The sequence below is a fragment of the Chionomys nivalis genome, chromosome 1 (genome assembly GCF_950005125.1).
Source record: "Chionomys nivalis chromosome 1, mChiNiv1.1, whole genome shotgun sequence".
NCBI lineage: Eukaryota > Metazoa > Chordata > Mammalia > Rodentia > Cricetidae > Chionomys > Chionomys nivalis.
The window spans coordinates 88821487-88834452 of NC_080086.1; the positions used below are offsets into that span (position 1 = coordinate 88821487).

At 36.7% G+C, this 12966-nt stretch overlaps 1 protein-coding gene across 3 annotated transcripts in view; it reads right to left on the bottom strand.

Annotated features, from left to right (window-relative positions):
* Positions 1 to 12966, bottom strand: part of Ccser1 (coiled-coil serine rich protein 1) — a 1171018-nt gene that overhangs the window by 630829 nt on the left and 527223 nt on the right. The window lies entirely within an intron of this gene.

Below are 12966 nucleotides of genomic sequence, written 5' to 3' on the forward strand. Positions count from 1 at the left end.
ATGTCTCCATGATGTGACATTTCTTTTAACACTTCAAAGGTATAAAACAAAACCAAAGAGTATGCATCTAAAACGTTACATATGGGATTTTTCACAGAAGTTAAAATTTTTCTTTTTGCTGCTTATTTGTCAACATTGTGGTGGTTAAAAAGAAACATGCATCATTCTTAATTTTTTATCACATTTGGGTGTATATAATCAATGTAATAAAATTAATTATACTCTACAAGGCATACTTCTGCTCTCTTGTGTAATTAAATATTAATTCTCATTTGGTTGGTTGTTTGGTTTACGTTGGGACCGCCCTGGCTGTTCTGGAACTCACAAAGATCTGTCTACCTCTGCCTCCAGAGGGCTGGGATTAAAGGTGTGTGCTAATTAAAGACCCAGATAAATCCAGACTCCTCTAGCAGGAAAAATAGACCCAAAAATCCACCAGAAAAAAATAAAGCCAAAATCTAGGTTAGCCAGTTCAGTGACTCTGTTTCAGGAACTAGCTGAAGATAAAGTTAGATTATAATCTTGAGAAACTGTGAGTTAACCCCCTGTGATTATCACTGGTATTTTTTGAATTTTTCAATGGTCACTGGTATTTTCGGAATTTTCCAATGATGCCCACCCTACCCACTTTGGATTACCAGGTTGTGGTTTCTGCCCTTAAATACTGCTTCTCACGGCTACTCGGGGTGGAACTCTCTACCCCTGTGTGGGAAATGAGTTTCAGCCCCAGTGCGCTGGCTCCTGTCCTGTCAATAAACCTCCTGTGATTGCAGCAAGGACGGTCTCTTGTGAGTTCCTGGAGGGTCCTGTTATCCCGAGACTTGAGTAAGAGTCTCCCCGCTCTGTAGGTCTTTCACTCCCATGCCCAGCTAAGTATTAATTATTAAACCATAGCCATGCTACACTCACATCATCCATGATGTGCCTAGAATGCTTCAGTAGTCCTTGTCACTAAGATTCACTGCAGCTTTGACATTCTCAATATGAAAGCACATTCAGTTTCTAAACCCACATCCATTACAGAATTCTCAACTTTCTCAACTTCTACTCATGAATAGAACCTCTACCCGATCTCAGCACTATCTGTAGACAAAATTACACAACTATTTCATTCATTCTACATTCTTTCCCAGACCTCTGTTCACTATCCCTCATTTCCTAACAGACAGGAAACTCTTCAATGCTCATAGTATACTGAGCAAAAGTAATACTAATTATTTATTCTTCCTTAGTATTTCTGACTTCATTGTCTCAAATCAGAAGTTGATAGGAGCTATTGATTCTTATGCAACTTTCTATGTTTGTTTTTCTGATCTATCATTTTACATATTTATGGGACAGATTCTTCAATGGGAGATAAAGGCATCATTTTCCAGTATAACCACCAGTCTTTTTTGCTTTCTTTGCATTTTTTCTTTTGTTGTATTTTTATTATTTTAAACAGCTTTTAATTGTAAATATATATTTAATCATATTTTCTATATATTTCCATTACCCCAAGTCCTTCCCAATTCTGTCATCCTCCCTACCCAGGCAACTTTAAGTTTATTTCTCAAAAAACAAAAACTAAATAGAACAGCAAAACACCCAAAATCCAATAAAACAAAATAAAAAAACACCCAAAAGAAACAAAACAAACCATTAAATGGAAACACACACAAAAAAAACCTTGGAGTCCATTATATGTTGGTGAATCCTGAACATTTGGCCTGTTCTGGAGTAGTTGATATACCAGTGTCAGCTCTTTGAAAAAAAAAATCTGATTTTCCCTCTGCCAGCAGGTATAAAAGACAATTCAGTTGTTAACCTTAACTCTAGTAGCTAGGTTTTCATCCATTCATTTAATTTTTTAAAAGGTAACAAAATAAAATACAAGATTGTGGGTCTCGTGGCAGCCTGGACACACATGGGGCCCAGGCTGCACAGTTGCCAAAGCAGGAAGAGCTATAAGCTGACAGAACCCAGGGAGGGCCAGCATCTAAAGGGAAGTACCTGACATTCCAACCATTAAATCAGATTAGATAAGACCACCAGCTGTCTCTGAGTCCAGGACTCACCAATTTTCCTTTTGCCGGGACCCCTTGACAAATGTCAACCACTAAGGGTTCTGAACTCTGGAAATCCCCTCACCCCAACCTCTCCTATGATAAAAAGACAAAAACAAAAAAACAACCAAACAAAACAACAACAACAACAAACCCTACTCTGACTGGGTTTGGCACTCTCTGCTCTCAAATGCTGCAGTGAACAGGCAGAGTCCAAGTTTAAGTTTGAATAAAGGCTCTTTGCTTTTACATACAGAAATTGGTCTCCTACATGATATTGGGGAGACCCTGTGAGCTGGATATCGATTTATAAAACAAAAACTATCATAAGAAGAGCCAACAGAAGGAAAATGCCCAAAAGAAGGCACAAACATCAGAGACTTACTCATTCACACACTTGGAAACCCCATTAAAACACTAAGCTGGAATTCATAATATAAGTGCAAGGGACCTGGCACAGATCTCTGCAGGCACTGTGCATGGTATTTCACTATCTGTGCGTTCATATGAACTTTGCTCATGTTGAATTAGAGAGCCTTGTTTTCTTGGTGTCCTCTGCCCCCTCTGGCTTTAATAATCTTTCCTATTCCTCTTCTTTAGTGTTCTCTGAGTTCTGAGGGATTTGATGGAGACATCCCATATAGGGTTGAGTGTTCAAAGGTCTCTCACTCTCTACATAATGTGATGCAAGAGGAAGTTTCTCTGATGATGGCTAGACAAGACATTGACTTCTGAGTACAGCAAAATATCTTTAGGAGTCATTTTATCACTACATTATTTTTGTTGTTGTTTAGATGAGTATTATTTGGTTTTACCCTAGGTCCTTGGGGTATCTAGTCACAGGTTCTTGGTTACCCAAACAGTGTCAGGAATAAGTATTGTAATGATCTGTCCTATCCCTTTAAGATTCAAGCCCTGCTCACTCACTCCTGTCTGCTGAGGCAAGCAGATCTTCCTTCTGCTTCCAGCCTGTGAGTCCATTTTTTCCCTCTCTTTCCTGAAGAAGCAGCATCCCTCCCTTCTGCCTCTCTCCCTTCTCCCCACTTCTCCCCTTCTCCCCTCCCCTCTCTCTGCTCTTATCCCTTCTCCCCTTCCCCTTCCCCTTTCACTTTCTCCTCCATAATCCACTAAATACATATGTAACTTCACTCTGTATGTCATGTGCTTATCTGTCTCTGTCTCTCACCGGCTGCATGGCTCCCTGCCTGGGGCCTTCGTGGCCCACCATTGCCTCATGTCCTTTGCCAACTGCCACAACTCAGGGACCTGCAGTGCTTTATTTTTACCATAGCATTGGTACTTGTGACTTGGACAGGCTCTCTCCATGTTTCCTTCCACCCGTGGGTGGACCGGGTGAGGAAGCATGGAACCCTGGACTCCAGAACCAAGTTTCTTTAAAATAGGTCTGAGTTCCATCTGCCTAAACTCCGACATCTATGCACACCAGCAGTTTTGGTGATGAGTTTCCCCTTCGAGTCAGCCAACCACAGCCTTCATTGCTATGGTTGAGTCCTTCACTGACATTCATCTCTGGTTGCTTTCCATAGCTAAAAACATCATCAGACAACCCCAGGTTGGTCCTCCTGTGCTAGCACTGCACACACTATGCAGAGCATTTGATTTGGGGCCCAGGGTCCCTTGGATTTTTCTTTCTCTTTTCTTTTTCTTTTCTTTTCTTTTCTTTTCTTTTAGATCACTCATAAGTGGTCCCGCCATGAGAGACATCTTGGATCAGCTTCTAGCCTCTCTGGTTCTGAGTTGCCCAGACTGGAACTAGTCAGACTTTAAGACCTCACCTGTAGATAGGGTATGTCCTTCTATAGGTCCTGTGGTGTTTGTTTGCTGTTTTCATGGTTTTCCATGGTTGAGCTATATTATCAACCCTCAAACTATCAATCAATCCTCAAACTATTAGCCACCCATGATTGGCCAGACAGGAAGTATAGGTGGGTCAACCAGACAGGAAGTAGAGGTTGGGCGATGAGAACAGGAGTATTCTGGGAAGCAGGAAAATCCTTCTGCATTCTAGCCCAGATCACCAAAGAAACAGGATGTGAGCTACCCTGCTGAGAAAGGTACCAAGCCATGTGGCTAACATAGATAAGAACAATGGGTTAATATAAGCTGCCTGAGCTAATGGGCCAATCAGTTTATAAGCAATGCAGACTCTCTGTGTGATTTTTTTGGTCGCTCCAAAACCACAGAGAAACCCTGTCTCGAAAGAAAAAAAAAATCAATAACTCAAGTAAAATTTTAACCTTCTCAAATATTTCTGATGCAGTTCGACAGTTGAAAGGTTTTGTCAGTTTAAAAGAACAACCTCTCCAAAAAATTTCAGTAAAATACAAGTTATAAAGGTGCGAGGACAACTACATGCTATCAAATTTTTCTCTCAAGTTGCCTTTCATAGTCTTAAAGGTACTTTTCATTATGCAAAAATATTTATCACAGTCATTTTGATATAAATATGTTACTGTTTATATAATGTATATGTTAAAAACCTATGATTTCACAAACCCAAAGAATTCTTGTGAGTTCCAGGGAGCCAAATTGAAGGATCCACTTTAAACAGGTCAGATACACACTTCTCAATTCCCTGGTTCTAATTTATTTTTCCTAAACTTAACTTTGTCCTCTGTCCTGCCAATACCTTAAACATGTGTAAGAGACACTAGACAGTTCCATACCACAAGCACTGGACAGGAACAAAGAGATCAGTTACCCCAGGATGTGACTAGCACCCAAGTTTCTTAGGTTTCCCCACACACAAGATGATGCCCACAAAAAAGCAGGCAGAAGTCTTGAGAATCTGCCATCCCAATTCCTTTAACCTGTTGTGCCTAACATTTTACCTTTTTATTATAAAAAAGAGATGGAAATATAATGGTCTATCCTGTCCTTTTAAGAGACAAGCCCCACCCACTCTCTCCCCCATGTCCTGAGGTAAGCAGATCTTCTTTATGTTTCCAGCCTGTGAGTCCTTCTTTTCCCTCTCTCTTCTGAAAAAGCAGCTTCTGCCTCTCTCCCTTCTCCCTACTTCTCCTCTTGCCCCATCTCTATTTCTCTCTGTCTCTCTCTGCTTTTCTCCCTTCTCCACTTTACCCTCTTTTTCTTTCCCCTCCATAACCCACTAAATAAATATCCAACTTCAGTCCACATGGTGTGTGCCTAACTGTCTCTGTCTCTCACCCACCACATGGCTCCCTGCCTAGGACTGGCTGCCTTCATAGCCCACCATGGTCTTGTACCCACTGCCCACTGCTGCTACTTGGGGACATGTGGCATTTTATTTTTACCATAACAGGTATCATCTTGTGTAGTGGGTTTTGAGTCAAATCACTAATTGGTTGGTTAATCACACAAGCTTTGTGCCACCATTGTGCTAACATATCTTTTAGGTACATTATTGTTGATAAAATGTTTCTGCTGGTTTGGTGTTTACATTTCTCTTTTGATAGCACACAGAGAGTCTTTCTGTACCAAAGATGCTATAAAATGGGGGTGAGAACCCTATTACAGGCACTAGCTCCTGACTTGTTGTTTACATTTCTCATTTGATAGCATGCAGAAAGTCTTTCTGCTATAAAATGGGGGTGAGAACCCTATTACAGGCACTAGCTCAACTACTCCAGCTTAATAAACTATGTAAGTGCTGTCTTCAGCAAGGGGTCCTTGCTGTTAGTATGTAAGGAGCAACCTATAGTCTTGGCAACAATCTGAGTTTTTTTGGTAAATTTCTTTGGCCCACAACTTATGGCGGCCCACCGAAGTGGGTCTGTTCCACTTTGAAGGTCAAAGAGCTTAAGCCTACTCTTGCTCTTTCAAAGTTATTGACAAGAAGTTTGATGTACAGAGTCACTACAAACAAGATATCTTGACCTACGGTGTGGTCATTTGATGTTTTGGGTATTAGAGTGGCCCACAAAAGTAAATCTGTTCCACCTTGACTAAAAGTCAGAGAGTTCAGGCCTTGCCTTGCTCTTCTATGGTTATTGATAGGAGATTTAACTTACAGTGTGGCTACTAACAAGGTATCTTGACCTAAGGTGTTGTAACATGGTGTTTGGGGTATTGAGATGGTAATCTCTTCGTATTCCTTGTATCATAAATAAAAAAAGTCTTTTGTTATCTGGGTACTTGATGATCATAAGAAATAAACATGAACACATTCAGCATTCACTGGATTGTCGTCCCAGTATTCTATGTCTCTGTATTTCTTTTGTATCTCTGTTTATTCTGCCTAACATTTCTAATCCACATGCTCCTACCCTGGAGCGTATGAACCTGTTGAGTGTGGACCCTTACAGACATCTGGATATGTCACTCCAATGTGGAACTACAATAACAACTCAATTAGATATATCCCAATTCCAGTACTAGAAACTTTGTTTTGTGAGAAGAGATGGTCAGTTGGGATTGTTTTTTCCATTATATGGTGCTTTTATTTAGATCACCTTTACATATGTGTATATTTTTGGAAGTTTCTACTGCATTACTTTTCTCTTTTAGGGAAAAGCAGACTCTCCAGCATAGCATACTGTGCTCTTGATTTTCATCTGCCTATTTGAGGAGACTCCAAGGTTTTGATTTCCATCTACCTTAAAATGTTTCTTCAAACCAAACTGAAACATAATACAGACATTGTTGGAGTTTATTCCCTTCTACCCATCAAACCCAAGTCTCCCACAATATGTACTATTATAGGACAAATCTTAAAATTTCCTTGTTATCTACTACTGACTGAACCAGTAGATGAAGGGTTCCCCATCACATCTAAACCATACATCATCCCATATGACACTTCAAACACGTGCCTTGTTCTCCACTCTCACAGGACTTTTCTTTATCTTCCCTGCCTTGGCATATAGATTATTTCCTTAGCATGTGATTAGCAACAAGTATAGCAACTGACACGTACACGATGTTCAATTCATGCTTCCTTCTTATAAAAATAGTAAAGGAAGACAATATGCATTTCTCTCCGTCTGTATTTCTTTCTGACCTAAGGGAGAAGATGAAATTAGATTTGGTTATTCTGGGTTGCACTTTACTTTATCTATGGTGATAAATCCTATATAATTCTATTTTATTCATATCTCCGTGCTTTTTCTGATAACTATTGTTATAATTTCCTTCCTATTGCTGTGATAGGCATTGACCAAAAGCAACATGGAGAATAAAAGGATTATTTCAGTTTATAGCTTGCAGTCTATCAGCAAGGGAAGTCAGAGGATGAGCTCAGAGAAGGAACCAGAATGTAGGAGCTCAAACAGACTCATGGAAAAATGCTGCCTTGTGGCTTACTCCCCATGGATTCTGAAGTCTGCTTTCTTATATTGGTCTTATATTGCTCCTGTACCTGCTCAGGTATGACACCATTCAGAGTGGGTTGGATCATTCCATATCCATCATTAAATAACAAAATGCAACACAGACATCCCCACAAGTCAGTCTGCTAAGGTCAATTTATTAATTTAGGCTTCTTCTTCCAAAGTTATTCTAGGTTGTATTCAGTTGACAAATTGACTGGCATAGGCATGTTAACTAGAGATGCTGTGACCTTCCAGTTCTCCCACACAATATGGGTTCCATAGGCCGATTTTATACCCATTCATATTAAAATTAATTCTACATAATGCTCTCAGAAGCAGGAAGTTCAAGTTATTCCACAGAGCAAAGGTAAAATTAGCTACATTTAGAGGCATGTAAAATAACAATCATGTTTTTTTTTTTCAATCAACAAGACCTAGGGTCAAATTCTTGACACTTGATCATGTAAATAGTTATATGTGTCTGTACCAAGTAGTTAACTATTTTTAACTCCATGAAAAACTCTGTGGGTATTGAAAATAACTCCAAGCTAGAAATGACCTGTTGTCAAACACTCTGTATTATTACTACTTACACTTTTCTAATATCTGAACTATCACGTCTAAAGGATGTTAAGATCCTATATAAAATAATACATTATTACATTTTCTAGTAAGGAACTAACAAATGAGATGGAGTTGAACATGCTAAAGGAAAAAGATTAAAAAGAGATTAAAAAACGATTTTAAAAAAAGAGAAAAGGGTAAGGGGGAAAAGTGAAGACTACAGGCAATAGAACAACCATATCACACTGATAAATCCTGTCAGTTAAACTCCACCTTCTGAACTCTGTTGCCCTAAGCTAGGAATTCTCTACTGAGGAAAGCAGGTTGATTCTTGTTCAGTCAGTAAATGGAGAGTGCCGGAAGCAACCCTAGATCACAGCTACTACTCCAGCCATCTAGTGGTGACCATGGACTTCACTTGGGAGCCCACCAGATGCTGTATGAGATAATGGTTAAAAGGAGTTAACAGAATATTGGTCTTGCAGCACTCAGTAAGTCTTCAGGGATTCAGCATGTGTCTATTTTAATTTTTGTGTTGGTATTGACAATCAACAGCAGATTTTAGGAATTAATTAGCATTTTGTGGGTTATTTTAATATCATTGATTTGCCTCAGTTTTGCTTCCAGGAAATTATAAGAACTTAATTCTTTTCAAGAATACATTCATTTTAAAAACCCTCAGATTTTATTCCTGTGAAAATTTCTCAAGATGTTTACAGTCTCCTAACTTTAAAACAGAGAAGTATAATGTATTACTGATCTTTTATTAAAACATTGACTATGTAATATATTAAATGCCATGAAAATATTCATTAGTATGATCTCTGAATGACTTTGCCAATAACTATTAGCTACCTAGCATTTTTCTGTTGTTATTTACATATATATGCATATATATACATAAATATTTCTTAAATATGTCCAATATACAAAAGAAAGGCAGTATAACAGCACTACTAAATTCTTAGATGAAGGTTAATAATGTTTCATGAATATTCTTATTATTGATACAAAATTATGGAGCATATTTAGCTACTGAGTTGTAGTACTACTTAGGAAACATGGATCATTGGTAGAAGTCTCTTCATCCACCTAGGCCACTAACAACAGACTGACATAACAATTCCATCATGCACTGTTGAGCTTTTTGGGATTTTTATAGAAACCTAGGTAAGATGTTGCTTACGTGAGCAAGCTTCAATTCAAAAGCAACAGCATCACTACAAAGACCGCTTCTTTATGGTTGATTACTATAAAAGCTGCGTTCTTGGATCTCCCTTAACATTCAGATAGTCTCTACCAATTATTACTTGCTTTGAGGGGTAGTTGAATCTTTTAAGTTTCAGGAGCTTCCTGAAACTTGTAGTTTTTCATTTACTCTAACTTTTATGAGTTTTTATTCTAAGGGAGAAAATGTTTCAATTTAGAGGAAAGAGTTGTACCACATAAGTTAGAAATCATATTGGTGTATAGAATGAAAGGATTTAATACTCTTAGTTTATTCATTCACATTGAATTGAGTGCAGTTTCCTTTACTTATACAGTCACCATTAGAGACACATATCATTATGCTTGGATCTCGGTAGATCTTATTGCCTTGCTTCTCCAATAGAATATGAGGGGAGTAGTACAGGGCTAGCTCAAGAAAATTATTTCTGTTTTCATGATGATCACTTAGTATGTTTCCTCTCATGTTGAGGAAGAATTGAACAGATTATAGATAAGAGTGAAGTTCTGCCACTGATAGTAAATGAGCTGCCAGAGAGCTTCCTGCATCAACCATAAGCTATTGGACATCAAGCCAGAGAGAGCCTCAGGAGACTGCAGCCCCAGTTTATCTCTGCTTAAGAAGCCCAACTATACTTGTCCACTGCATCCCTCTAAATCAGCTCTTCTCAACCTCTTTGCAACACCTTTGTGGCTACATATAAGATATTCTGATTTGATTTATAACAGCAGCAAAATTATAGTTATGAAGTAGCAACAAAAATAATTTTATAGTTGTGGGTCACCACAACATGAAGATCTGTATTCAAATGGCTGCAGTATTAGGAAGGCTGGAAACCACAACTCTAAATGGTTGAATTATAAAATTATGATCAAACAAAATTACGGATTATCCACTAAGTTTTACGAGTCAAGTTTCTTAGAGTCAAAAAGAATCCAGAAAAGCACTCAGTAGTCATATTGGATTTAATGTGCATAATGGTTCATGATTGCATAAGAAACCGTGATGCTAGTTTTAAAAACAAAATTTTTGTGGGATTATCTTTTGTTTTTGACTTACTTTACCTGTGTACTTTTATTTCATAAAATTGGAAACTTAAATCTTGAGTCTCAGAAATTTGGAAAATGTGTCTTAAATTCAGTTTTGAGTTGAGATTCATATATTAACATTCTTACCTGTATTAGAACCCTGATAATTTTTAGTGGTTAAAATAATAAAAGTGAAAGTCAAGTGTCCAAAAAGTAAGGTCAAGTAGAAATTGTAAATCATCTTTAAATTGGTCTAGTGCTAAAATTAGAAATTCAAATAAAAATTTAGATAATTCACAATTCCCACAGTACATCATAATGATTCATCTGGTAAATATTTTAATATAGTTATCTAGGAATTAAAAATAATCCATCAAATTTGTATGAGTCAACATGATTTGTCTATTTATAAACTTCTTGTCCTCTCTCCTGTTTTCATCCTTCAACATACAAGACCTTCTCACCACTGTAAAAATAAGGCTAAAAAGCATAATAAATTAATAACACAGACAATTTTGTTGAGCCAATGAAGTTATTAACTTCATTGTTATTAACAAGTGAAAAAGAAACAGACCATACATATATCAGGGAGGAGAGCAACCATATGACTAGAAAATGTAAGAATCTGCAGGAACTCATGGTTTTATCCCAGCTCTCCCTACCCTTAGGCTTCCTGGGTCAATGTTACTGTATAATCACACATAGAGTTCTGAAGTGAGTTCACTCATTAGTAAAGGAAAGTGGTAATGGTCAGTCATCCTATCTCTATAGGAATAACTCATCAGACTCTTCAGACATGGAAGCTTGTGCTAAAAAATAACACTTAACCCTTGACTTACTTAAAATAATTAAAATCAGTCTACAGTCCACTTTAGCATTGGGAATCATTATATGATCATGTGAATTTAAAAGCTGAGTAATTGCTTCTATACACTATTGTAGCAATGGCCTAACATTCTGTTCTTTTATATATGTGGATCTTTATCTTTGAGCAGTATTTTACAGAAATATGAAAAAAGTGTAATATTTTATATTTTAATGAGTTTATTATATATTGAACACACTTAGATTAAAAATCTGGATTCTTAAATGCTCTAAAATAAATTTTTTGATAGCACAATGGGAAAATTTTACATCTGACCTCCTCTTTGCACTGAGAAAATAGCGATATTTACATTAACATAAAAAGCTACTTTAGGCATATGCACAAAACCATAGGAAATAGAAATTTATTTTGCATTTAAACTTCGGAGTCTCATCCCACAGATATCTCATTATGTACATGTAAAAACCAAAATAAAATAAAAATATCAGAATCAGGATCATGCCTAACCATTCTGATGAGGGATGCATCCATACACATATGTACAGGGTTAGGGTGAGAAGCTCTGTTTAAAGAGGCAAAATGGTGACCGCTCACTCAGGGATTGTTCTTTCATTCTTTTAATTAAGTTACAAATACATCACCAAACACCATAGGTTATATTTTCTAAATATCTGTTTTTTTAAAAAATTGACCAAATATTTATCAGATATTATGATTGTGATAATTTACTCTTATATTTATAAGAAATGTTAAAGTTATAAACAAAAATATAATTTGCTTACATGAAAAAGTAGCATTTATTAATTGTGACATTGAAACTGTTAATAACTTCATTTTCAAAATGAGTATATGAAATGTCAATCCATGGCCTCATCAGGCTTTTAGAGCAGTGGCTATGACAAGACATTCCACAGCTAAAGAAGAATAGCAGGACACTGAACTTTTTTTTTCTTAGTCAACAAAAGTTTCCTTTAGAAATAACTCAAGAATTCTTATCTATTTCCATCTTTTAAAAGATCAAAGGACCTTTTATTTGTGTGGTGGTTTTGCAATTCATAAACCCATTTGTATTATAATAATCATTTTAATCAGCTATTTCAGAAAATGGTAGATTTCTGGGACAAAGGAGGCTTAGGCACAAGAAGAAAGAAGAGAAAACAATTTCAACAAATACTAAAGACAGTAAAACACAACATCAAGAACTAGAAATTCTGTACACCACCCTCTCAAAAAAAACATATTACAGAGACCGAGTGGTGTTGGCACACACCTTTAATCAATCCCAGCAGTTGGAAGGCAGAGGCACGTGGATCTCTGTGAGTTCGAGGCCAGCCTGGTCTACAAGAGCTAGTTCCAGGATAGCTAGAGCTAAATAGCAAAAGCCTGTCTCGAAAAATGTAAAAAAAAAAAAAAAAAAAAAAGAAGAAAGAAAGAAGAAAAGGAAAAGATAAACTAAAAAACCTATTACAGTCCTGTGCTTTATTTAATATACAACAAAAAAATATAGAGGTTTTATGAGAGTAAGCTTATTATTTCCAAATTGCTGTCAATATCTATTTTGACTTAGGTCTTTACATATACAACAATGAAAATGAACTCATATACCTTAAAATAATATACTATAGTTATTAATTTTCTATGATGATAAAGTGAGTTGATAGAATATTTTAAACTAAATCATGGTTCATATCAAAATTGTTACTCAACATTTTTGCTACTCTTTGTTTCAGCCAACATTTTTATAAGAAAAATGTTAAAGATGAAATTAATATTGGAAGTTTCTAAGGATATCTTAAGTTGAGTGTATGTTATGGCAGAACGAATATGTACCAAGTTTTCAGGAAGACAGAACTGACTATGCATACCAAGTTAGTTTCTGATCTTCTAAAGCACAGGTATCATCAAGATCAGTTTAAGACTATACCAAGAGAAGTCAACGAACACAATATCAACAAAGTTCTCA